The sequence below is a fragment of the Nomascus leucogenys genome, chromosome 25, assembly GCF_006542625.1.
Source record: "Nomascus leucogenys isolate Asia chromosome 25, Asia_NLE_v1, whole genome shotgun sequence".
Taxonomy (NCBI): Eukaryota; Metazoa; Chordata; class Mammalia; order Primates; family Hylobatidae; genus Nomascus; species Nomascus leucogenys.
In genome coordinates, this window is record NC_044405.1 from 21,266,083 (window position 1) to 21,271,737 (window position 5,655).

Consider the following 5,655-nt stretch of genomic DNA (forward strand, 5'->3'; position numbering starts at 1 on the left):
AGATCAGCCTCCTGGGGCCCAGAAGAAGGCAAATTGGGACAGAGCTTGGACTGGAAGACAAACTGAAAAAAACCAGAACATCCTCCCAGCAGATCATCATGCCCAACCCCCAGTCACCAGAGATAAGCACCTGTGGTCAGCACTGGCATCCACAGAGGGGCAGATAGTGTTCTAACAGCAAAATTGAGCAGACAACAGGTAACCAAAGACTTAAGGAAAGAGAGGCATAAAAGTCACCATGAAGAAGAAATAATACCAAAGGAAACATAGCTCATAGAGCTGACAGAAGAGGACTGCTGTGTCATGTTTTGAAAATACAAGTGCGGCTATCATATCCATAAATTAGGAAACAGCTATTATACCAGAGAAGTAAAATTAGAAATTAAAAATTTTTAAACAGACAATAAAACATTCATTGGATAAACAGAATTATAAAAAGTTCAGAGTTAAATGATAACTTGTTGATCTGGAAAATCAAGCCAAGGGATTATTTACAAATATGTAATCAAAAGGGAAAAATAGACAATATTTTTAATAAAATTTCAATATCTACCTAACGAAAATACTAGAAATAGAAAAAAGAAAATTTTAGAAATGGAAAAGAAGTAATTAAGAAACAAAAAGAAAATTTCCCAAGACCAAAGAAACATTTGAATTAAAAATGCTCATCACTTTCAAAAATACCTGCCCTTTGACATACAGTTGTAAATTTTAAAAGTTCAGAGCTAGATAGAAAATTCTAAATGCCTCCTGAGAAAATAAGCAGCCTACCTGAAATGGATGAGTGTCTGACCAGCACCAAATTTCTCCTTGACAATACTTGAGGCTAAAAGACAATACAGTAACACCTTAAAAGTTCAAAAGAAGAATTGCTTTGAATCTAAAACCTGGTTCTTATTCAAGTCAGCATTCAAAAGGAAAAACAAAATAAAGACATTTTCATAAACCTTTAAAGATTCTGAAAGTTAACCTTTCATACACAGACCTTCTCTAACAGATTTAATCAAGCAAAAGAGAATTCAAAAAGGGGAAAATGTTGGGCCCAAGAACTAACAGTATACAGAGAAACCAGTGAAGTACACTTTGGAAATATATTTTACAATTTTTAACAACAATCTGCAACTAAACCAAAATATCTCAACATGAGAGGTGGTGGTGTTGGGGGAATAAAGGGAATGAAGTGAAAACATGGTAAGGTTCTAGTTTTGTTTGGGGTGTGCAGTAGAAATAGATACCCACTGATTCAAAATATTAATTAATAACCTAGCAATGAGAAAAGAGATATAACTCTCAATATAAGATCTTATACATAAAAGCAAATAAGTACTATATTAAAAATAAATGTGACCATCTCAACAAATGTGTGATTTTCTACAAAAATGTAATCAAAATTGATCCCAAAAAAGATAGAAAATGTGAATAGACTGATAGACTGTTGACAAAAAGAGTCAAACTCTAAAATATTTGAAGAGCCAAATATGTGTGACCAATGGCCTGTGACACAGCCCCAGGAGATGCTGAGAACATATGCCCGAAGTGTTCAGGCTACAGCTTGGTTTTATACATTTTGGGGAGACATAAGACGTCAATTGATACATGTAAAATGTACATTGGTTCAGTCCAGAAAGGCATGACAACTGAAAGTGGGGGTCATAGGTGGAATAAAAGATTTTCTGATTGGCAATTGGTTGGAAGAGTTATTATCTAAAGACCTGGAATGTCTGGGTTAATATAAACAGTTGTGGAAACCAAGGCTTTATCATGCAAATGAATCCTCCAGGTAGCAAGCTTCAGAGAGAATAGATTGTAAACGTTTCTTTTCAGACTTAAAGAAACTATTCTGTTCAGTCTTTGTGTCTTTGTGCTGACATTAATGTTGTTCAGCTGTGCCCGAATTCCAACAGGGAGGAGGGTATAATGAAGCATGCTTAACTGCCCCTTCTCATCATGGCCTGAACTCGTTTTTCAGGTTAACTCTGGAATGCCATTGGCCAAGAGGAGGGCTCATCAGTCAGTTGGAGGGATTACAATTTTATTTTTGGTTTACAATACACTTATAAAAATTGAAAATATAGTCAAAGCTCTAATCCATTAAAAAACAGGTACCAATTCCAAATACTTTTATGGAGATTTCTATTCCTTGAAGCAAGGATATTAGTTCGTTCTCATGCTGCTAATAAAGACATATACAAAACTACGTAATTTATAAAGGAAAGAGGTTTAATTGACTCACAGTTCTGCAGGACTGGGAACACCTCAGGAAACTTACAATCATGGCAAAGGGGAAGCAAACATGTCCTTCTTCACATGGTGGCAGGAAGGAAAAGAATGAGTGCCCAGCAAAGGGGAAAGCCACTTATAAAACCCTCGGATCTTGTGAGAACTAACTCTCTATCATGAGAACAAGATGGGGGAAACAGCCCCCATGATTCAATTATCTCCACCTGGTTCCTCCCACAACATGTAGGGATTATGGGAACTACAATTCAAGATGAGATTTGGGTGGGGACAGAGCCCAACCATATCAGCTAGTGATAATCTTAAATTACATGTGTCTGAAAGTACACAAGGATAGCTTCTAGACTCTATCTGGATAGCATCGTTCTATACAGCTAGCATCACCTTGATTCCAAAACCTGACAAAATTGTCACCAAGAAAAGTGAAGCCATTGGTCAAGGTTACCATGAACATAGACTTAAAATTCTAAGAAATATATTAGCAAACCACATTTTGTAATATTTCACTATTTTTTAACCCTGGTCAAGCAAAATTTACCTAGAAATGCAAAGTGGTTCAATATTGGGAAATTTCTGACATAGTTGACTATATTAATGGATTTAAGGGCAAAAACATTTTGTTCATCTCAATGTATGCCAAAAATTGGTTTGGTAAATTAACACCATTTTTGGAATTTTTTTAAAGCTCTTAGTAGACTAAGAAAGGATGTAAAATCAGCTGAGAATGGCCCTTGCTGCCACCAACATGGAGACTTTGTACCATGTCCCATTCTTAGTGCTCAAATGTCCCAACCTGAAGCTGAAGAAGCCGCCCTGGTTGCACATGCTGACGGCCATGACTGTGTATGCTCTGGGGGTGGTGTCTTACTTCCCCATCACCGGAGGAATAATTTATGATGTTATTGTTGAACCTCCAAGTGTTGGCTCTATGACTGATGAACATGGGCATCAGAGGCCAGTAGCTTTCTTGGCCTTCAGAGTAAATGGACAATATATTATGGAAGGACTTGCATCCAGCTTCCTATTTACAATGGGAGGTTTAGGTTTCATAATCCTGGACTGATCGAATGCACCAAATATCCCAAACTCAATAGATTTCTTCTTCTGTTCATTGGATTCGTCTGTGTCCTACTGAGTTTTTTCATGGCTAGAGTATTCATGAGAATGAAACTGCCAGGCTATCTGATGGGTTAGAGTGCCTTTGAGAAGAAATCAGTGGATACTGGATTTGCTCCTGTCAATGAAGTTTTAAAGGCTGTACCAATCCTCTAATATGAAATGTGGAAAAGAACGAAGAGCAGCAGTAAAAGAAATATCTAGTGAAAAAACAGGAAGCGTATTGAAGCTTGGAATAGAATTTCTTCTTGGTATTAAGGAGACAAGTTTATCACAGTATTTTTTTTCCTGCTGACCTATTGCTATACCAATGATGTTGAGTGGCATTTTCTTTTTAGTTTTTCATTTCTTAAAATATACTCCATATCTACAACTATAATATCAAATAAAGTGATTACTTTTTACAACCCCCTTAACATTTTTTGGAGATGACATTTCTGATTTTCAGAAATTAACATAAAATCCAGAAGCAAGATTCCATAAGCTGAGAACTCTGGACAGCTGATTAGCTTTACCTATGGTGCTTTGCCTTTAACTGGTGTGTGATGGTAGATTATTTCACATATGTATGTAAAACTGTTTCCTGAACAATAAGATGTATGAACGGAGCAGAAATAAATACTTTTTCTAATAAAAAAAAAAAAGAAAGGATGTAAAATCATGTAGCCTAGGGGAAAAATCATAGAAAACATTATATTTAATAATGAAAGATTAGAAATGTTGTATTAAGGTCAAAAACAAGACAATCATACCTATTATCACAGCTACCATCTATCACTGTCCTATAGGTCCTATCTAAAAATGGATAAAAGTAAATAAGAGATATAAAATGTAGACAAAAAGATAAAAATTTTTCTACTTCTAGGCAAATTGTTATCCCAAGAGAATTGACTGAAATGCTATTTAAAATAACAAGATCAGATAAAAAATCAGTAGCTTTCTAACACATAAGCAATAATAAATTGAATACCTCTCATATTTTCTTCTAATACTTTTAGAGTTTTGTTTTTTATATTTAGTTCTTTAATTCATCTGGAATTCACTTTGGCATAAGGTATAAAGTAGGAATCTAAGTTGAACTTTTAGAACTTTTAGGAATATTATTAATAATAACAATAAATATATACATAACACACCTAGAAATAAGCCTAATGAAAAATGTCCCAGAATTAAATTTAAAAAAAAAAAAGAAAACCTATACAGGAGTGGTTTTGTTCCCTGGGTGTATATTGGAATCACTATAAGACTAATTAAATCAGAGACTCTAGGGATGAGATCCAGGCATGAATATGTGCAGCCAGGATTTTAAATCTCTGTTATAAATTGTAATGATGTTATTTTTTAATAATGCTAATGCAGTAATTTTGGATGGAAAAACACAAAATTTTAAACAGGTCAGTTCTCTCCAAATTAATCTGTAAATCCTATACAATCTGAATCAACATTCAACAGAATTTTTTATGGAGCTGGTAAGTTGAGTTTAAAGTTCATCAGGAAGAGGAAGTACATAAGAACTGTCAAATGCTTTGAAAAAATTAAAGGAAATGCCTATTAAATATCAGAACATACTTTAAATCTGCATTATATGTCTCATAAACCTGCTAAAATAGAAAGAGACAAATCAATGAAATAAAATAAAACAGTACAGAAACAGTCCCCGATATATATTTCATTTTTATAAGGCTTCAATTCAGTGGGAAAATGATGGGTCACCAGATAAGTTGTGCTGATACAATTATATATTTCGTAAGAGAAACGAAGTTAGACTTTCCTCCCTCATAAGCATACTCCAAAACAAATTCCAGATGGATTGAGGAGGTAAAAAATTTTTTAAAACTATAAATATTAGGAGAAAATACAGGGAATTTATAACCTATGAACAAGTGTTCCTAACCACACCCAAACCAGAAGCTCCAAAAGCAAAAATTGAAAGATGTTCTCATGAAATTTTAAAGCCTCCATAAGAAAAGACTCCTTAAGCAAAATGAAATACAAGCAGCAGCCTTGAAGAAAGTATTTGCAACAATTAACAGGAGTGATATCTAGAATATTTAAAGAATTCATGCAAATTCATAAGGAAAAAATACACATATACATATTTTGAGCTAGGGCCTCCCTCCATCACCCAGGCTGGAGTGAGGTAGAGCAATCTTGGCTCACTGCAACTTCTGCCTCCCAGGCTTCAAGTGATCCTCCCACCCCAGCCTACCAAGTAGCTGGGACTACAGGTGCACGTCACCATGCCCAGCCATGTAGAGACAGGGTTTTGTCATACTGCCCAGGCTGGTCTTGAACTTCTGG

General features: G+C 35.0%; 1 pseudogene; it reads left to right on the forward strand.

Moving 5' to 3' along the window:
- Window positions 1–2,971: 2,971 nt before the first annotated feature.
- LOC101178016 lies at window positions 2,972–3,432 on the forward strand (annotated as a pseudogene).
- Window positions 3,433–5,655: the final 2,223 nt, after the last annotated feature.